Below are 23,044 nucleotides of genomic sequence, written 5' to 3'. Positions count from 1 at the left end.
CTGACGACTTTTTTATTTAAGCAGGCCTTTGTCTCATCGTAAATTTTTAAATGTGAATAGTTATGCTCTTTAATGTTCACAAATGCCTTGATTTTATTGATTGATGACTTTTATGGTTTAAAAATGTTTGATGCTTATGTATGTTTGCTTGACTACTTTACAGTTTTATTGTTGCTACTTTATATCATTGTAAAGCACCTTGTGACTTGCTCTGTGGAGGGTGCTATGTTAAATAAACTTTACATACTTACTTAATTACTGAAAACATTAATTGGTTACATTACAGAAATTATTGATGGAAGGCCTATGTGACGCTACTGTTAAATTGAAGAACACCTTTAGGCTACAATTGCATTACATGTTGTTTATCCAACAACACTCGGGGAACAACATCACAGCCCCCGAGGTCTTATGTCTTAACAAACAATAAAGAAGAATTGATCAAAGTATTGAAAGGATTGTCAAAGCAATTGTGAAAAACCGAAAGGGCTTGTCTGTTTTGCATTTCCAGATTTGAAGTGTCCTGCCCTCAGCAGGAGGAAACGAGCCATCTTGGGTAAGAATAATAGCTCAAATGACCAAATAACCACTTCTGCATGACAATTCTCTCCAAAGTGTTTTGTAGGATACAAACTTTTTAATTGCGTATGTATGCTATGTGGCAGCAGGTGACAGTAGATGGTACATGCTAAATTGTGAAAAGCTATCATGCCATGTGATTTTAATTTTTAGAAATCACAATCAAAACATATGCATTTTATTTTTTACATTTTCTGGGTCAATCAAGAGGATGGCGGGAGCCCTGGGTGGTCACTATCCATGCTGGTAGTTGGAAAACAATTAAATTGGTAACCTTTTAATGACCCTTTAGATGAGGAGGATTACAGTTACATGGACAGCAGTGAAATTGTTTCTCGTACCAAATTCCCTGAAAGTTGGCTGTGGTTAGATATCAGACTGCCTCCTTGCACTCAACAAAACTGGTGAGTCAACTGTAACAGACACACACACACACACACACACAAAAATACACTGATAATGACTTCATTAATAGTTCTAGGATTTTGAATTGTCACACTTTGTTTGTTTCAGTGACACCACATCTTCTGTGAAAACTGTTCCTTTGCAAGACTCAATCACAACCTGGCAGATCATTGGCATTAGTTTGTCAAGAACTCACGGTGAGGATTGTGTTTCTCTGCACGACTTGTGGTTAAAGTTAATTGTGGTCAACTGCCATGTTTCTGTTTTTGATTCAGTCCCTGTCCTTTGTTGTATATGCCCATATGTCTATCTGCCACCACATTGTCTGTCTGAACTGTCACCTGTCAAATAACATCAAAATACCAATGCCTGCCTAAAATTTTCCAATAATTGATGATTACAGTGTTACATTTTAATCTCGAAAACAGTACTCAAACATTTGTTTGATGAATCATTCAGTCCTATTGAGGAGTTGTAACAACATCTGTCACTTGAATGGATTATAGATACACATACACATAGAGCGATAAGAAAATATGATTCCGTGTCAGATACTGTATTATGACAAGGATAACCTTGTCTACTAGCACAGGAAAGATTATGGCTAATTGAGCCAAGGAGGGTCGTGTGGTCCATAGCAGTCTTCCACAGCTCAGGCAGGAGTTACAAACAAAAATATTTATTCCAGCATCCTTTGCACTATGCCCCACTACACTTTTGTCTTGCTGTCTACATATGTTGTTGTTTATGTTTATGGTGTGTGTATGTGTGTTCTATATGCTGTAGTCTGTGTCTGTTTTTTTTTTTTTTGCTGAGTTCTTTTTGCTTATGCTTATTATGTGTGTGTTCAATGAGAGCAATGTAAGACCAGAGTCAAATTCCTTGCATGTGTAGACATACCTAGCCATTAAAACTGATTCTGATTCTCTTTGGGTATATAGTTGGTTAATAAAGATTTAGATTTTATACACCCTAGTTTCTCTACCTCACCTGTCCTTTCACCATCCTCTCTTCCTCCTCTTTCCTTTACGTTTGTTTTTCCTCTTGTGTTTAAGGTATCTGTGTGGCCGATCCATTAGAGATTATTGTCCGGAAAGAATTCTTCCTTGATCTCAGATTACCGTACTCTGCTGTCCGTGGAGAGCAGCTGGAAATTAAAGCTATCCTCCACAACTACAGCCCTGATCCTGCCACTGTGAGTCTGGGCTTTTCAGTTCTAGTGTTTTAGGACAAATGTTTTACTACAGAAATGGTGCCTCGCAAATGAGCTGTGCAGTTTTTATTGAATTTATTCCTAATTTACTGATGCCGATGCCCATAATGTGATGTAACGTCAGTAAATTCTGCATTACATATTATCAACCTTTATTACTGTATTTCTACCTATAATACTCACAGTCTTCCCTTTTAAAGGAAAAGTTCAACATTTTGATTAGATTAAATAAGATTCAACTTTATTGTCATTGCGCATGTCACTGGTACAAAGCAACAAAATGCATCTAACCAGAAGTGCTTAAACAGTGATTAAATGGAATATGCATTATTATACAAAGTGCAAGATATGAATGATATATAAATATAAATATGTCTAAATTAATGTCTATTGATACAGGTAGGTACAGGCAGGTTATGACTAGAATGTGCAGTACGAATGTACAGTAGTGCAATGATATGCTTAGATGAAAGGTGTAGCTGGTTCAGTCCAGGGAAGGATAGTGAGTGTGTGAATGTGAGGGGGTGGAGGATGAGGGTTGGTGAGTATGTGTGTGTGAAGAGGGGAGGGGCATTGGGGGGCAGAGTTCAGCAGGGAGACAGCTGTAGGGAAAAAGACATTCCTGAACCTGGTGGTTTTTGTCTGTAGGCTCCTGTAGCACCTCCCAGAGGGAAGGAGGGCAAACAGTCTATGTGCTGGGTGGCAGGAGTCTTTTCTAATGTTTATTGCTCTCATCAGACTACACTTGTTGTAGATGTACTTGATAGCAGGAGGTGAGGCTCCAGTGATGCCTCCATTGATGGACAGTATATTTATTGACATTCTTTCCTGAGTATAAGATCATGAGAATATTGATAAACAGCATCAAAATAGTTAATACTCGATATCATGTCTTTATATTAAATATGGAGCTAATCAGGATAGATGTTAGGTAGATGGATAAAATAAGCATGTACATAAATAACTGAAGTTTTAGGGTCATTATAGCTTACATTCCAATATAGTTTCTGCCTGTGTGCAGCAGCAGCATCATGTGACTAAATAGAATTGTCTGCAATGGACCCTTACAATGTGTTTATTTCTGAAAGAAAGAAGCAACATAGACAAGCTAAAATGTTCCAAGTAGACTCTACTACTCATATTCTCCTGAACTATGGATGCAGAGTGTGCCGCATTTGTAGCCGCAGCTGTTGGTGTTGGTACAGATGGTAGAGACATGCCACTACCAATGTTAGGGCCCGTGTCCACCAAAGCGCTTTTTTCTGACGCCAGCGTCTTTTTTCAATTTATTGCAATGGGAGTGCCGCGTTTTTAAAAGCTGGTAAAAATGCCATCAGCGCAACGAGGCGCTGAGTGTTTTTTCCGTGCTGAGCATTTTTTTTTCAGTCGCAGAGAAATGAAAAATGTCCAATCACAGTAGAGGAGGGGTGGGACAAATACCACACCGTAGCAACGGTTACTATCCTGAAACTGGGCTTCGTCCAACCTCAGCTCTTGGACCAAACGGTGGTACTCGCCGAGATGTTTCCTCGCCCACAAAATCTCATGGTACCCACATACAGCGAGTCAGTCCTCTCTCTCTACCTGCTTCAGCCTTCTTTTCATACAGAGCAAGGGCCAGAGCAAGTACTCTACTCTGTGTTGACATTTTTACATCCAGTAGAGTTAGGTAGAACTGCTTGCAACAAATGTATCATAGCAACCAAAGCTCAAAAACACCCGATAGCGCTCCCTGCTGGGCGTTTTCAGAAGAGCAGCTGGCGTTTTCAGCTTATAAAAAACGCTTTGGTGGACACGGGCCCTTAAGGTGCTGCTGATTTGACCATACCAATATTTTCAGTAGTCTCAAAAGTTATTTTCTACATATCATAGCATGTCTACTTATGTTTTTCATAAACCTATGAGAATTAATACAAATTATGAATTTTAATATTCAGAGAATATTAATTCATAAAGCTCTCGATTCGCGAGGGCACCACCGGAGATTCAATTCACCCAGAGTCTCCGGACCTCTGGATAGCGTTTTAATGATTATTTAATTATTCACTAGTGATCAGTTAGTTAATAATCGCTCAATTATCTTAAATCAATCAGTCAGTCTCATATCGAAGGGGTAAATTCTAGTGGCAGGGACTTGGAGGTAGGCAACACACACACACAATTCCTGTGATTACAGTGAAGTTTATTACCTAAGGTGAATATAAATGCGGTTACATATACATCAAAAAGATAAACAATGGCTAAACAATGAGAATGTGGGATTCTATTGAGGGGAGAATTTGACTCATAGGGGCAGCTAATGAACGCAAGTTTTAAGAGTTAAAGATAATCTATTAACAAATTATTGGACATCACTGATCACCAAAAGCCTTGGTTTGGTCTTACTGCTTGTTGTTTCTCCCAGCCGGGTTGCTGGTCAGCGGCTTCACGCTGGCGGAGTTCCGTGCGTTCTCGGTAAGGACGGCTTAAAACCGTCGGCCGCTCGCTTTCTCTGCCAGGGAATTGCTCCGGAGGTCCGTCTTTTGTCAGCTTATTGAAGAAACTTGTAGTGGAGGCCTTTTCAACCCTGGCTTGGGTTAGGGTGGTCAGGGATCCTTGCTGAAAATTAAACTTGAAATAAACTTGAATAAAAATGAACTTATTTAGATTCTTTTCAGCAACAAATAACAATAACATGTTAACATAACTACTCAAATGGAGTGGGGAGACCTAGTTAAGTAACTTATTAAGATTATTTAATTAAATAAGGTAATGCTTTCGCGTTTTGAGGAGACAGTACTCTTTGTTTACACAAAGAGTTCAGGGCAGTGTCTTTCGGGTGTCCTGGAGTTTCTCACGAATTCACATCTGGCTGTGAAAGGAGAATATCCTTTTATGTGCTATAATTAAACAAAGAGGGAGGTCAGTTGCCATGGTTACATGTATGGGAGGCAGTTTAGGATTTCTTTCCAAAAAGAGTTTTGATAGGCTGTTTGTAATCTCTGGTTAATGTTTATTTGTCATTTTAACAGTCAGGCGCCGAGCATTATCTGGCTGTGGCACCAGAGGTGACAAGTTTTACGATTGAACTGCCCAGAAACAGAACTTAGGGAAAGTAAACCTTTCACCTCCTCTTTGGAGTCGCTTCAGCTGTCTGTTGAGGGTTGATATCTCAAACACCCCTTTCTTCCTCCCAGAGAGAGAGAAAGAACTTGGAGTAGTCCAAATTTATTTGATATAAAATGCAGAAACCCACACTGTTTGTTCGCAACAATATGAAGTGGCCTACTTTAATGAAAAAATCAAGACTTGAGATATTTTACATGATGATATCACAACGCTGAAAGTCTCTACTATGCATTGTTAGCTAGCTACTGCAGTGGCGGCTGTCTGTGGCATCCCCTACACAAGCCGACCCTGACTAATAACACAGAGAGGGAGAAAAGACCCAGGGGCACCACTTTCACTGAATATGGAACGCAAAGTAGGAGTTGCTTTTTAGGACCTTGGGCTAGTCCCTTTCTCGGTTCCTCAGCCACCTGGTACATGTTGTCTTACTGGTTCCTGCATCTGCTGTTTCGCTGTCGCTATTGTCATCCAACTTCATTATTCCTAGTCCTGGTCTTCTGGGTGGAGCAAGCTGACACACAGTTGTGGATCAGTCAGTGGTTCCTTCACTAGGGGAAGGAACTTTTGGCATAATAGTCCATGAGCCCAGGCCAGAATATTCAGTAACCAGTACCACCCAAGGTGGCAAATTCTAGTTTGATTCCATATCTCTGGATGATATTTCAACATGATAACCTTTTGTAAGTAGTAGCTTTGTCACAGAAATTAGCCGTCATTGACACTAACCGTTGAGCAAAATTTCTGGGGTTCCAGAAAATTATGGACATTAAACACTTAATTTCCTGCATTCTGGTGTCAGGATTTCGTGGGTAAACGCAGAGGAGGTGAGCCCAAACAAAAGACACTGGAGCAGAGACTCACTTCAGGTTTTTAATCCAAATGTTAACAGGTAAACAGGCTTATAGGCAGGTGACTGGAAGATCCACACAGGCAGACAGAACACTCTACCAAACAAACAAGACTGAGTGTAACACACTACAATGACCAGACAAAGACTGAGGGAAACAAGCAACGATATATACACAGGGTTAACAAGCTGGGAGGAGACACACAGGTGAGGGACATGAGGCTAACAAGACACAGGCAGGCAGAGAGAGGGCAGGGGGAAACGGAGAGATACTAACAGATCTCAAAGTATTTAGCAGACAAGCAGGCAGAGGAATTTCTGGGGGAACAGACGGAACACTTGACAGGCAGATATGGGGCAAAATTAACAACCAACACAGACAGAACACATGTTACAAAATACCAGACAAGAATCTAACTTCAGACAATAACAGAAACCCATGTAAACAGACAAATACCGACCAACTGTAACACAGGGATCATAACAGACAAACCCTAAACGAGAACACAGAACTAGAACACAGAATACAGAGCAGACTAAACCAAAATAATGCTGACAAAGAACTAGAAGCAAATACTAAGACATGAACTAAGGTACAGGCCTAGGAACAAAGACATGGAACCAAAACCCAGACTCCCCAACAAGACAGGATTGTGACATCTGGTGAATATTTCTGCACCAATTTCTGTCTTTCCTGCATCAAACTTTGGTGGAAATTTTTTATTTATGCAAAGGGAAACACAAAATTCAGGTGGCAGGTGACAACTCAACAGAACTTAAGTCCGTGCAGCTCTCAGTCATTCTGTGTGGCTTTCAGACATGTTTCTGCTGTAGACTTTCTCATGTAATATCATTCCTGCTGAGTCAGCACACATATAGATGAAAAAACAATAATTTTGGCCAGTCCATTTTTTAATCAGATTTGGCACTGGTACCACAGCTAGCTTCTCTCATTGACCAGGATTCAAAGAGCTGCTAACACTGGTTGATTAATGTTAACATTACTGTAGCTAGCTAGGCACGCAAAAAAGTCAGATAATTGTTATAACAACATACTGTAAGTGTAACTGTAATTCAATGCTGCAACAAGGACTACATGATTCCTTTAAAAGCATCAGGTGTCATATTATTTGATTGCAAGTCAAAGTTTTCCTTGCGAGTCAGAAAGTTTTGCAAGTTAAATAGTTTTGCAAGTCAAAAGGTTTTCCTACATTTCATCTACATATTTATTTATTTTTTATTTTTATTTATTACAGCCAGTAACTGCAGAAAGTTAAGTTGGTCAGAATATAGCAAATATGATAAATATTATGAAATCATTTAGTTTAGGCTTTGCCTTGGTGCCTAGACCTGCCAACAAATGTTTGTTGTTGTAAGGAAAACAAAACAGCCCACATTTCCTTAGTCCATTAGACCACTACTGACCTCAGAATCAGCTGCCCTGCCAATCTCCCGCTTCTCTCTCTCTCTCTCCTAAAATATCTTCAATATCCATCTGGTCAATGAATGGAAGGATATACAACAGCATTAACAGGGACACTATGACCTTTAGTTTTCACTGACAACATTCTATGGGGACTGACAGGGCGATTCTACTATCAGATCTTTAGGGGTGTTCAGCCCCTAATGAGAATGTAGAATGTATACAATGCCTTGCAAAAGTGTTCACTAATTGGTGGAGAGAATAAGTAGGCCTACTAGAGCGGAGCGGGTCAGTCAAGGGCGTCACTTTGTGTTGAAAAGAGGTGGCGACATAAGGGCTCAGATTAGGGTGTGATGATACATTTGGGTCATGAGACGTGACAATGCACGAGAACAAGACAAGAAGATTTTTTCCACTATTTAGATAAAATATTTGATACGGAAATATATGTGAGGGGGATCTGGGGGTCCTCCCCCAGAAGATTTTGAGCAATTTCCAGCATTCTGGAGACATTTTCTTTTCCAATTTACGGTGGAGAGGTATTTTTTTATATGTTAGTTAACATTTCTTGGTGCAAGCTGTTTTTCAGAACGTTTTTAACAAATGCTTTCAAAAAGTGATGGGGACAAAATCAGCCATTTCAAGAAGTGTTGGATCATGCACCGGTTTCTATCGCTCTTACTAAAAAAAGGGTCACACGGCCAACTAGAAGTTGGAGATTTAATGCATCATTGCTTAAAAACCTAGATTTTACAAGTTACTTCAAAAAGGAATGGGCAATATATATGGAAACTAATGACCTGCCAGGAACCTTGCCATGTCTTCTTTGGGAGGCAGCAAAAGCAGTCATGAGAGGTAAATAATTTCCTATTCATCATACAAAAAAAAGAAAGAGTTCTTGTGAATTAGAGCTAGAACAAAAAATAAAAACATTAGAAACTAACCTTGCTACCTACCCACAGGAACACATGCTGAATGATCTGAGAAAATCAAAACTTGAATTAAATGAAATTAATAAAAAGACCCAATTTCAGTTGCAAAGACTACGCTTGGAGAACTTAGAACATGGCAATAAATCCGGCAGATTCTTAGCCAGCCAATTGAAATTGAATAAAGAAAAAATAACTATTTCCTCCTTAAAGGACTCAGCTGGGAATCTGATTTATAACCCAGAAGAAATCAACAATGCATTCAGAGATTATTATAAAAACTTATATACATCACAAATTGATCCATCTAGCTCTAACATCGATGCATTTCTGAACAATATAGATTTGCCAAGGTTAGATGATGAACAGATCAGGGCTCTGGATTCACCTGTTTCAATGGCTGAACTCCAGGAAGCTCTCTTACATATGCCGAATAATAAAGCCCCTGGGCCAGATGGTTTTCCCGCTGAACTCTATAAGGAATTCTGGGAAATACTTGCGCCCACATTCTATAGGATGGTTATAGCTCATTCCACCATCGTGGTGTCACAGATGAGAACAGCTGGGACTGAGATTGCTTTCTTTGTAGGGATGGCAGAGCCAGGCGGCGTTTGTTGGAGGAGCGTAGTGGCCGATAAGGAATGTAAACTTGTATTATGGAGTTTAGATAGATGGGTGCAGACCCAGTAGTAGCTCTGTATGCAAGCATTAGTGAGTTGAATCTGGTTCTGGAGGCCATGGGTAGCCAGTGGAGGTCACTCAGTAATGGAGTAACATACGTCCTTTTGGGCTGATCAAAACCCAGATGCACTGCTGCGTTCTGAACCATTGTAGAGGTTTCATTGCACAAGGTGGAAGACCTGCTAGGAGGGCATTGCAATAGTCGAGGTGAGAGATAACCATGGCCATGGAAGGGGCCCTAGCACTGAGCCTTGGGGCACCTTGTGGAGAGGCAGTGGGAGGAAGATAATTGTCCTTGTCACAAAACATTGTAGGAACGCCCCGAGAGGTAGGATTCGAACCACACACAGGAGTGCTTTGCCCAAGATGCCCATTGGTGAGAGTGCTGAATGCAGGATCATGTGATTGACTCTGTCAAAGGCAGCTGATAGGTCAAGCAGGATAAGAACCGAGGATTGGGCTGCAGCTTTAGCTGACCTGGCTTCTGTTACAGACAGAAGAGCCGTTTCAGTAGAGTGGCTCTTAAAACCAGACTGATATGGATCTAGGAGGTCATTCCGTGAGAGGAATTCTGAGACCTGTTTGAAGACTTCTCATTCGATAGCTTCGAAGTGAAACTGGCCAATAGTTCTCAACTTGAGTAGGGTCGAGGGAGGGCTTTTTGAGCAAGGGTTTAACCTGAGCCCTTTTGAAAGTGGTCGGGAAGGTTCCTGAAGCCAGAGAAGTATTTATCACATGAGTGATTGTCGGGACCACGGTAGGAGATATGGCTTTGAGGAGATTCGTAGGAATCGGGTCTAGTGGGGCTGCAGTAGGACGGCTACTGGTCAGGAGTTCTGATACTTCGCTCTCCGTGAGAGGAGTAAACGAGTGCCATTAAACTGGGAGGACAGAGGAAAAGATGTAGTAAGACTGCTACATGTTAGCCTTGGTGTTGAGCCTTTTGTGCCATTTCCCAAGGGAGATGGAGGAAGACATTTATAACGTATAATGTATACGGAGTCTTGATCTGTGGCTGCGGGTCACCTACTGCCCCCGTGTTCCTGCTCGACACCCTCTGCTACAACAACTATTGTTACTAGTCCTATTGTTATTATTGTTATTATAATCATTAACATTACGATTGTTATCATTAACACTACTTTAAATATCTGTACCATTTTTCATTAAGTCTATAGCAACATCACCTTTACTGTCTTTACCTCTGTGTGTGTGTATATTGTGTAGGCTGCCTCCCTCCCCTCTCTCTCCTTCCATCCCTCTCTTTTTCTCTCTGTTCCTCCCTCCCTCTCTCTCTCTCCTTCACCCCCAACCGGTCGAGGAAGATGGCCGCCCACCCTGAGCCATGGTTCTGCTCGAGGTTTCTGCCTCTTAAAAGGAAGTCCTTTTCCTTGTCTCTGTCGCCTAGTGCTTGCTCTTGGTGGGAATTGTTGGGCTTCTGTAAATAACATCATAAAGTACGGTCTAGACCTGCTCTTTTATGAAAAGCGCTGTGAGATAACTGTTGTTGTGATTTGGCGCTATATAAATAAATTGAATTGAATTGATGTACAGTGGGTACGGAAAGTATTCAGACCCCTTTAAATTTTTCACTCTTTGTTTCATTGCAGCCATTTTCCAAAAATCAAAAAAGTTCATTTTATTTCTCAGTAATGTACACTCAGCACCCCATCTTGACAGAAAAAAACAGAAATGTAGAAATTTTGCAAATTTATTAAAAAAGAAAAACTGAAATATCACATGGTCATAAGTATTCAGACCCTTTGCCGTGACACTCATATTTAACTCAGGTGCTGTCTATTTCTTCTGATCATCCTTGAGATGGTTCTACACCTTCATTTGAGTCCAGCTGTGTTTGATTATACTGATTGGACTTGATTAGGAAAGCCACACACCTGTCTATATAAGACCTTACAGCTCACAGTGCATGTCAGAGCAAATGAGAATCATGAGGTCAAAGGAACTGCCTGAAGAGCTCAGAGACAGAATTGTGGCAAGGCACAGATCTGGCCAAGGTTACAAAAAAATTTCTGCTGCACTTAAGGTTCCTAAGAGCACAGTGGCCTCCATAATCCTCAAATGGAAGACGTTTGGGACGACCAGAACCCTTCCTAGAGCTGGCCGTCTGGCCAAACTGAGCTATCGGGGGAGAAGAGCCTTGGTGAGAGAGGTAAAGAAGAACCCAAAGGTCACTGTGGCTGAGCTCCAGAGATGCAGTCGGGAGATGGGAGAAAGTTGTAGTAAGTCAACCATCACTGCAGCAATCCACCAGTCGGGGCTTTATGGCAGAGTGGCCCGACGGAAGCCTCTCCTCAGTGCAAGACACATGAAAGCCCGCATGGAGTTTGCTAAAAAACACCTGAAGGACTCCAAGATGGTGATAAATAAGATCCTCTGGTCTGATGAGACCAAGATAGAACTTTTTGGCCTTAATTCTAAGCGGTATGTGTGGAGAAAACCAGGCACTGCTCATCACCTGTCCAATACAGTCTCAACAGTGAAGCATGGTGGTGGCAGCATCATGCTGTGGGGGTGTTTTTCAGCTGCAGGGACAGGACGACTGGTTGCAATCGAGGGAAAGATGAATGCGGCCAAGTACAGGGATATCCTGGACGAAAACCTTTTCCAGAGTGCTCTGGACCTCAGACTGGGCCGAAGGTTTACCTTCCAACAAGACAATGACCCTAAGCACACCGCTAAAATAACGAAGGAGTGGCTTCACAACAACTCCGTGGCTGTTCTTGAATGGCCCAGCCAGAGCCCTGACTTAAACCCAATTGAGCTTCTCTGGAGAGACCTGAAAATGGCTGTCCACCAACGTTTACCATCCAACCTGACAGAACTGGAGAGGATCTGCAAGGAGGAATGGCAGAGGATACCCAAATCCAGATGTGAAAAACTTGTTGCATCTTTCCCAAAACGACTCATGGCTGTATTAGATCAAAAGGGTGCTTCTACTAAATACTGAGCAAAGGGTCTGAATACTTATGACCATGTGATATTTCAGTTTTTCTTTTTTAATAAATTTGCAAAAATTTCTACATTTCTGTTTTTTTTCTGTCAAGATGGGGTGCTGAGTGTACATTACTGAGAAATAAAATGAACTTTTTTGATTTTTGGAAAATGGCTGCAATGAAACAAAGAGTGAAAAATTTAAAGGGGTCTGAATACTTTCCGTACCCACTGTATAAGGACTGCTACATGGCAGGTTTACTTGTGCCGTGCTCACACAGTCGGAACTGACCAGAGCCTGTAAGAAGGCAGCAAAGGTATCAGCAGACACGTTTGTATGTGGTGGAGGATTTAGTAGCGCTTTAAAAGTGGAAAATAATTTCCTTGAGTCAGTGGCACTGCTAATTCTGTCATTATAGAATGCAGTTTTGGCAGCACTGATGCTTGTTGAGAAGGAGGAGAGGAGCATTTGGTAGCCCTTAAGGTTGGCAGGGTCTTTGGTTTTTCGCCATTTTCTTTCAGTGGCTCTGAGATCAGTGCGGAGCCCACAGATGGTATCAGTTAGCCACGGGTGGGACTGGTGTAATGGAAATTTACTGTTCTAGAGATGTTAAATAAATTGGTCCTGAACACAGAGTTGTCTTTGTCATATTTATTCTGAAAGAAACTTTCACTAAACCCGTCTCATGAACAGATATGGGGAGTCCAGATCACTGATTTCCCACAACGCTTCCTATTGTCTACTGTATGTCCTCTAAATTATTTGGGCAGAGACCTCATTCTCAGACTCGGTTTGTATTTCATGTCTACGCCCAATGGCATACAAGTCACAAGATCGCCCCCAGATGCATTATCATGCTTCTCAAATAATGAGATGGTAAAACTGGCTCATAATCATTCCACCTGAGACTGAGTTTATGAAAGCTGAACACTTGCACTGCACTGTCTCTGCTCATCATATTCAGACAAGAAATATGAGGAACAGTTCCTCTCAGAGCTAAATGATCAGAGATCATGAGATCAGAGATCATGATTGGAGCTCCCTGCGCAGCGCTCTCTCTTTCTCTGTCTCTCACCTGCACAGACTGCCTTTTACAAAGTTCATGATGCAGTTCCACATGTTTCTCTCTCCAAGGCACCTACAGATAGGTGGAAAGACTTGGGCCCATTTGTTAAACAATGCAATGCTATTATTTATTGGACGCACACACATAGACCAGGCATCATGTATTCTGCATCACAGGATGTATTTAAGCTGCAATACACACCACACACACACACACAGCACAGCAGCACTCAGCTCGCAGTATTTGACACAAGATGATAATGTGCATCCGCACACAGCCACATCTCTGTCATGTTACACTGACACGTCACAGCTTCCTCCTGAGCTTTCAGAAGTACTGCCTACACTCTGGGAGTCTCACAAATATGATGTAGGCTTGATCAGGTCTGCTGAGCCAGTTAGTATTAAAGCTAAATCTAACTTCAGGCCTAACCAACCACAATATCTGTTGAAGCTAGAAGCCATTGAAGGCATTAAACCTGTGTTTAACTCTATTAGATACAGTCAGTGTTTCTTGCCCTCTGAGGGCGTGAGCTCAATGTATATGCTAAATGGTCTGGTTGGAGGTGGATATGCTGCTGTAGCTTGCATCTTCACTGCTTTCCCAGAATTTTTTGTGATGCAAATGAGGCATTGTAAACCAGTGTTGATTTATGGCTTCAGCTATCCCACTTCTGACCCAAGATTGTAATGGAAATTAACCGTTCTGGAGATGTTAAATAAAGTTGGTCCGAACACAGAGTTATCTTTGCCATATTTATTCTGACAGGTTGCGGAGGTTGCAGCGGTGTGAGACATAATTTGCTGGAACAATGGGCTGTTCCTGTAGGCATACTGTGAACTGTAGTCAGACATGTGTATGTGACTGTAACGCATTCGGTGGCACAGTTTCGGACAAGAACGAGGTCAAGCACCTTGCCAGCTCTGTGGGTCAGGGGGGCTGAGAAAGGACTGAATCAGAGACAGAAGTCTGCTGAGTTTGATTTGTCTAAGTGAATGTTCATGTCACCGAGGACAAGTAAGACAGTCATGCTCTGGGACTGAAGACAGCAGTGTGTCTAGCTGTCCACAAAGTTACCCACTTGTCCTGGTGGACGGTATATGACAATGACAGAGACCTTTAGCGGAGCGGACACCAAGACACCATGATATTCGGGGTAACAGCTGTGTGAATTTCCATTTGTTGGAAATTAAGAGCTTAGAAAAGCTACACTGTAGGTGGCCTTGCTCGGTGGGCTCGCTGGTCTTTATGCAAGTAGGTCTTCACACAAAGAGCTGACACTTCAGTGATAGGTTACATTGAAGTAGTATGAGTCTAATTGCATACAGGTGTTGTGCATTAAGACTGATTGCACCCAGCTGAGATCGCCCTCCAGATTACCCAGACAAAAGGTTGGTTTCAGTGTGTGGGACACACAACATGGCGATGTCCATGTAAGGGGGACCTGCGGTTATGTAAATAGAAATTACTCATTCTAAGGTAATGAAAACATAATGGTGCATTACTAAGTCTTTACACCACTGAAAACATAGGTATGGATCTTATATTGCATTTCTGTCAAATCCTGAACCCTACAAAGTAACCCTATTTTTCTTTAAGTTCTCAATGTCAGTTCTTTTTTTCCACCTCTCCATCTTACTGGTTTCAAGGTGCGTATGGATCTGATCGAGGAGGAGAATGTGTGCAGTTTAGCCTCTGAACATGGAAGGTATCGTCAGGAGGTTAATGTTGGACCCCAAACTACACGATCTGTACCTTTCATCATTATTCCCATGAAGGCAGGAGTATACCGCATTGAGGTCAAAGCAGCTGTTAAAGACTCTGCACATACTGATGGAGTCAAGAAGATGCTGCGGTGGTGGTAAGACAATAAACTCTATATCTCAGGTCTGCAACTGTCTGATTTGCATGTATGCGTGGCCACTTTAAGACAAATGCTGTCACGGTTTCGTGAGGCAGAGGAGGTGAGAGCCCAAATGCAAGACACTGGAGCAGAGATTCAGTTCAGGGTTTTAATACCAACAAAAGCAGGATCTCAGGCCACAGGCAGTAGAGGCGTCCAAATCCAACAGGCTTTAAAGCAGAAGAACAGGCAGAACACTTCAAACACGAGACACAACTGAATGTGAACACTGCAATGACCGGGTGGGTGGGTGGGGGGTGTGGGTGTGTGCCTCCTCCGTCTGGCAATTCGGCTGTTTTCAGGGGTGTGTATGTATGTATATATATATATATATATATATATATATATATAAAACTCAGCAAAAAAAGAAACGTCCCTTTTCAGGACTGTGTATTTCAACAATAATGTTAATATATAATCCAAACAACTTTACAGATCTTCATTGTAAAGGGTTTAAACAATGTTTTCCATGCATGTTCAATTTACCATAATCAATTAATTAACATGCACCTGTGGAATGGTCATTAAGACCTTAACAGCTTACAGAGAGTAGGCACTTAAGGTCACAGTTCTAAAAACAGGACACTAAAGAGACTTGTCTACCGACTGTGAAACACCCAAAGAAGATGCCCAGGGTCCCTGCTCATCTGCGTGAACGTGCATTAGGCATGCTGCAGGGAAGCATGAGGACTGCTGATATGGCCAGGGCAATAAATTGCCATGTCCGCACTGTGAGACGCCTACGACAGCGCTACAGGGAGACAGGAAGGACAGCTGATCATCCTCGCAGTGGAAGACCACGTGTAACAACACCTGCACAGGATCGGTATATCCGAATATCACACCTGCGTGACAGGTACAGGATGGCCACAACAACTGCCCGAGTCACACCAGGAACACACAATCCCTCCATCAGTGCTCAGACTGTCCGCAATAGGCTGAGAGAGGCTGGACTGAGGGCTTGTAGGCCTGTTGTAAGGCAGGTCCTTACCAGACATCACCAGCACCAACGCCGCCTATGGGCACAAACCCACCTTCGCTGGACCAGACAGGAATGGCAAAAAGTGCTCTTCACTGATGAGTCACGGTTTTGTCTCACCAGGGGTGATGGACGGATTCGTGTTTATCGTCGAAGGAATGAGCGTTACACCGAGGCCTGTACTCTGGAGCGGGATCGATTTGGAGGTGGGGGGTCCGTCACGGTCTGGGGCGGTATATCACATCACCATCGGACTGAGCTTGTTGTCATTGCAGGCAATCTCAATGCCTTGCGGTACAGGGAAGACATCCTCCTCCCTCATGTGGTACCCTTTATGCATGCTCATCCGGAGATGACCCTCCAGCAGGACAATGCCACCAGCCATACTGCTCCTTCTGTGCGTGAGTTTCTGCATGACAGCAATGTCAGTGTTCTGCCATGGCCAGCGAAGAGCCCGGATCTCAATCCCATTGAGCACGTCTGGGACCTGTTGGATCGCAGGGTGAGGGCTAGGGCCATTCCCCCCAGAAATGTCCAGGAACTTGCAAGTGCCTTGGTGGAAGAGTGGGGTAACATCTCACAGCAAGAACTGACAAATCTGGTCCAGTCCATGAGGAGGAGATGCACTGCAGTACTTCAAGCAGCTGGTGGCCACACCAGATACTGACTGGCACTTTTGATTTTGAGCCTCCTTCATTCAGGGACAGATTATTCTCTTTCTGTTAGTCACATGTCTGTGAAACATTTTTCGTTTATGTCTTATGGTGTTGACTCTTTAGTGTTCATACAAATATTTACACACATTAAGTTTACTGAAAGAAAAAACAGTTGAAAGTCAGAGGACGTTTCTTTTTTTGCTGAGTTTATAATATATATATATAGTAGCAGACCTAAAAAATTTTAGTTATGCATTTTAATAAATTTATGAGAATTGATACCCAATTATGAATTCATAATTTTATAAAATCAAAATTTCCTCGTTAAGGGCACCACCGGAGTTGTTATAATCCTAGAGTCTCCGGACCTCTAGGTAGTTTTGAATAATTATACAATTATTACTAGTGATCAGTTAGTTAATAATCGCTCAATTATCTTAAATCAGTCAGTCAGTCTCATATCTAAAGGGTCATTCTTTTGGCAGGAATAGAAATAGGCAACACACACAGCTCTTGATTATTACAGTGAATTTATTCTCTAACTAAGGTGATAAAAAGATGGTTGGATACAGGGAACATAAACATTTGCTGAACAATGAGCCTGGAGGTTCGATTGTGGGAAGCATTTGACTCATACGGCATAGAAGAGCTAATGAAAATAAACTAATGCTATAATTTAGGAGTTAAAATGGACATCGTGTGTTAAGTCTTACTGCTTGTCGACAGCCTGCTTTTGGCCTGTTGCACGGGTCCCACGCTAGCTGCCCGATCCTGGCTTTTTGCTAGGGATTCTCCGGGGTTCTCCATGTCTGATTGAAAACGCCTCCTCCGTCTGGCAATTCGGCTGTTTTCAGGTTTCCTTCGTTGTAACTGGCGAGACCACGTGGCTTGGTCTGACCTCGTGAAGTTGGCTTCGACGAAAATGGCTTAAATGGAACTTGGTCGTTCCTGAATTAGTCCAGTGTAACTTAACGGACTGATAACTTTAACAAACAAAAGAAATAAAGAAAATAAATCAAACTGAAGGCAGATCGATGTCTCGGCACTTCAGGTGTGTAGCTTCAGGCGAACAAAAGGCCTGTCTCGCTGGCCGAGTCTGGTCGTTGCCTGGCGAGGCACGCCACACGCGTGCTGAAGCGTCCAGCGAGCAGAGCAGAGTGGAAGAGAGCCAACAGCGAAGAGAAGAGTCGCTCTTTTGTTGCCTAGGGCGTGGTTCCCCAGGGGGTGTCTCAGGTTTCCCATGGGACTGCCTTTCTGAACTTAATGTTTAAAAGAAATTTATTTGCACGTATTATAATCAAATATTTTCCACAATTGAGCCTCAATGGTCAAACGGTTGTACTGTTCTAGGCATTTGGTAACAGGAAACAATCGTCACATTATTGGTCAGGATATTTATACATTTAACGGCATTTCCGACGAGGGCATGTAATACTTATTTCGTCCACTTGGGGGAGCTCAGGTTACATGAGGAAAGCTTAGATTAAATCAAAGATCGTCTCTCCTTAGGAACTGGGAATATTGTGATTCATCCTTAAATTCAAGCTGGAGGTTAAGAGTATAGTAAAACATTCTTTGTCATCATTTCTAAAGGAATTTTGTAGGAAAGTATTATGAACAAGCATTGATGACATCAGATGAAGGAGTGTCTTGCTGAAAATAGAAATACTGCAAACGCAACTTTCTTTTCAGCACTAATATCACAACAGATAGCAACAACATGTTAACTGCTCAAATAGAGGCAAACGTAATCAGGTAACTAAAGATTTAATTAAACTTAATCAAATGCTTTGAGTCTTTGGAGACTGCAGTCCTTAGCCATTCAAAGTTCGGCTGTCTGAACCATGTCACACTTGGGTGAGACAGGGGTTTTCCTTTAGATGTGGTAATAAAACAAAGAATAAGGTCAGTTGCCACGGAAACGTGTGTGGGGGGCCAGTTTTGGTAGGCTGGTCAGGGAGATGCCAATGGCTGGTTCGTGTCCTTTTGTCAGTTTAACAGTCAGGCCCCCATCAGCTTCGGAATCAAAAAGTTTTATGGTCGGGCTAGCACTTAGAGAAAGCAACTTTGACCCTCCCCTTCTTCTCTGGGGAGGAGAAAGGAATTTAGAGTAACTCCAAATTTATTCAATATAGAATGCACAAATCCACACCGTTGTTCACTACTATATATATAATTATTTTAAATATATTAAATAAATAAAAAAAATTATGTGTCTATCTCTCTCACACAGGTTAACGGGCTGGGAGGGAGCAACACAGGTGACCGGGATCAGGTTAGAGAGGCAGGCAGAGACGATTAACCCAGAACAAGTACACAGACCAGAAGGAAACACAGAACTAGGACACAGAGCTAAACCTAAGAGACATGACAGATACTAAGTAAACTTAAAGATGCAGATGAATAACATAATAAACAAGGCTATGCAGAGAACAAGAGCAGGAACCGAACCTCAAAACAAGAAACGACTGACCAACAGAATGAAGTGGGGAACAGAGACAGAACCAACTGGGGAAACAGGACAACGCTAAACACAGATATAAACTAGGTTACTGGACACAGAACAGCAGACAGGACTGAACCCTGAAGCACAACAGACTAACAGATACTGAACTGATCAAATATAACGAAAACTCACAGAGGGCCAAACATAAACATGGCCGACAGGCAGAATGTGACAGTAGAGTCCGGTCATTCTGTCAGGGTTGGTGTAGTGTGTGTGTATATGCTCTGTCTGTCTTGTTTTGCCTGCCCTGCTCGTCGTGTCAGCCTTTCTGTGGATTTTAGATTTCTGTTGGATCACCTGTTTTATTTTGGACTCTGTTATTTTGGATTATGGATTCAGCCACTCAGTTGTAAGTGTGCTCGCTTTTGTTAGAATTAAACCTTTGAACTGCACCCGCTTGCTCTGTGTCCTGCATTTGGGTCCTCCAACTTGCTCCACCCCCCACACCAACCCTGACAAATGCAACCCCTTGGGACTGACAAGTTGTTATGCATTTAATGTAAAAGCATTTTTTCTGTAGTTGGTTTAGGTGCAGCTCATTTTGATCAGACTACAACTAATAATATCATTATGGATTAATCTCCTGATTATATTCTAAATTAATTGATTTGTTTGGTTTTTTTAAACATTTTGAACATAGTGAGAAATGCCCTCACAATTACTCAGGGCCCAAAGTGACCTTTTTACAAAGTTTGTTTTGTCAAATCAACAGTGTTGGGCAAGTTACTCTGGAATTCGATAAGTTACTTTTTACAACAACTTTACCTATCACTGGGTATTAAAAGTAACTAGTTACATTACTCATTACGTTACTATATCACTTTCATACATTATAGTGAATTTATAAACATTACATTTATAAACTCCATCCATTTTGTGTGCAAATATTTAATTGGTAAAGTAACTAGTAACTAAAGCGGTCAGAGTAAAAGTACAATATTTACCTCTGAGATTTAGTGGAGTAGAAGAAAAGACTCAAAGTACAAGTACATCAACTTATTTACATTTTCCCACTGTGCTGGACTCATAAGCCTAATAGTTTTAGTCTGAAGAAGTTTTATTTATATAGCGCCTTTCCAGAGCTCAAGGTCGCTTTACATGGTACATTTACAATATATTTACACACTAACACACAACTTACAATCACATAGGACATATAGTAACATTTAAACGAAATACATTTTAAATAGATATGTTTTTAACTGTCTTGAATGTAGCCACAGATGAATATTTTGAAGTGAAAGGGGCAGTGAATTCCATAATTGTGGAGCATTAACACTAAATGACCGTCCTACTGTAGACAACCGGAAACGAGGGACGGACAATAAACCAAGTTCAGTTGATCTGAGAGACCGTGCAGGGCGGTAGGTGAAAAGTAGATCAGACAATATGGGGGTGCAAGACTATTTAATACCTTAAATGTTAGAAGCAATACCTTAAAGTGGATACGTGATGCCACGGGTAGCCAGTGAAGGTCATGAAGCACCGTAGTAATGTGAGCAGAACGCCTGGTGGAGGTGAGAACTCTTGCTGCTGAGTTTTGAACGTACTGTAATCTTGCAATAAGTTTTTGGGAAGACCAAGAAATAAAGCATTGCAATAATCCAGATGTGATTAATGCATAGATTAGATTTCAGCGTCAGCTAAAGTAAGAGAAGATCTTAGACGAGCAATATTCCGAAGATTAGTCTGGGGGACGGGGACACAGTTCTATATTTTTATATGTAAATTTGCACATTGAGGAACTTTTTTGATGACTGCATTGACCGTTGAATTCACATTTAAATGAATTATGCCTGTGATTTCTCGAGATTGTGGCTGCACCTCCATTTGTTTTGTTTAGTTACTTACGGTTTACTGACTTTAAACACACCTACCAATTAGACAATTTCTTTATGACAAGATATCATTATTTTACCCTAGAACAGTGACTGACCTTGATGATAATGTTAAATTAATATTCTGATTTTATTATTCGTAGTTGTATTTGCTGCTGATATGTAGGCCTAGGTTAAACTAATGTTATCAAGCTGTTTAGCTCGTGTTCTAATTTCTCGCATGAGCACAATATCCCTGTCTGACCATAGCTTTCAGCATGTCTCTTTCTGATAATTTTAATTTGATACATTTAATATTCTGCTCGTATTCCTACTTTTATTTGGTTAAATGTTATCATGATGCTTAGCTCGCTATATAGTAAGTGTATAAAGAACAGTGTACGTACAGCCCTGTCCAACAGGGAACTGAGGTCATTGTATCCATGCTCTCTTCAAGGCCACCAGACTCTTTTGACAATAAGTCATTTTAACTCACAGAACAAGCTGGGGGTTGGTGGTCTACCACTACCTATATTTTTGTTTTTTTATGTTGTGTGGTGTTAAGGGTTAGTTCGGATCCTAACTAATCGAGGCAGCAGTAGCCCAGCAGCTACTGTTCTGTGATGTAAAATTACATGTGTGTTACGCCCGGCCTAGGGGAAGCCTGAGCGCAACATGATGATCTCTTTTCCCCACTCCCCATAAATCATCAAAGGGCTACGGGATGATCTGACGGTTAATGTTGGATTTATTCACAAATGGTATAGAAAACCAAGACATCAGGGAGAGCTAGGCCAAAACAACAAAACAAAACCACCTTTTCCCATCCCAATAATTAATCCTACAACAAAATAAAATACAAAAGGAAAGAACAAATACTTAACCTGTCTCCCTGGCCAGAAAACAGGAGAAAGTAATATTCAAAATAAATGGCAGCTCTCCCCTACTGTTTTCCAACATCACATTGCTAACTACCAGCACATAGGTGAAATAAAACAAAGGGTAAGCTATAGTACACCAGGAGGTTCTCCCCCAGAATGCCCCGTCTGGCTGGGGAGGTGGGGAAAGGGAGGAGAGGTGCGCGGCCTCCACACAGGTCCCTTTATACCGCAAATCCTCCAGCCCAATCCGCTGTCCACCATCTGTAACACAGACAAACAAACAGCTCCACCCTAAGGTAGGGAGGGTAACAGCAGGCAAAAATACACATTGAGACTCACATCCAAACCAATATGACGCAGGTCATAACAAGGAGTCTGGTGGCTTTGAAGAGAACATAGATTCAGTTTGACGGCAAGGTAAAGCTGTGAAAATATTCTAATTAAAGCGTACACCTAAACTGATAATGATTGCCAAAATACATTTTTCTGCTGCCCCAGACCACAGCATTACATCAGCGCCCGAGTCCGGTCTGCTTCTCCAAACGGGGAGTGTGCCGATCGCTATGGGCGCAACAAGTGTACAACTGGAAGGGGGAGTCGCACAAAAAAATTTTGAATATAATAGGCTATAAAAAGACAGATCTGTTGACAGGGTTCATAAAAAGGACATATTTAATATATTTTGCACTCTATATTAGGGACTGATTGGTATTTTCTCACTATTGGAGGAGACACGACCGCACCAAGAATGCATAGTTACGCCCATGCCTATTCTGTTGTAGGCTCCATATTGGTCTCATTCTGAACCGGAGCATCTGCAGATTAACTCCATAACCGATATGTTTGATCCACTAAAGTTAGGCACAAGACGATTAAGTCAATCCCTGTTTTTATTATCCTCACCGCTATCTTGACTGTAAGAGAGCAGGGAGGGACAAAATGTGTGAGACTCTTCTTTGCTCTGGAGGAAAGAGGAAGGTAGGGAGTTCAGTTTTGTGTGTGGTACAAGTGTTCTAAATATATAACAAAGTTTAACATAAATAAGTGTTTAAATTCAGAAGTTTGGTAAGTACCGTCTACTTCAAGCACTGCCTATGA

The 23,044-nt window shown here is 41.7% G+C and overlaps 1 pseudogene; it reads left to right on the top strand.

Annotated features, from left to right (window-relative positions):
- The window catches only part of LOC119899474, an 84,124-nt pseudogene that overhangs the window by 32,414 nt on the left and 28,666 nt on the right, over nucleotides 1-23,044 (top strand).

This window comes from Micropterus salmoides, unplaced genomic scaffold, assembly GCF_014851395.1.
Source record: "Micropterus salmoides isolate LMB-PRFRI ecotype aquatic unplaced genomic scaffold, ASM1485139v1 Ms_hic_scaffold_12, whole genome shotgun sequence".
Taxonomy (NCBI): domain Eukaryota; kingdom Metazoa; phylum Chordata; class Actinopteri; order Centrarchiformes; family Centrarchidae; genus Micropterus; species Micropterus salmoides.
Note: the sequence above shows the minus strand (reverse complement) of the source record. Positions and strands in the feature narration are given on the sequence as shown.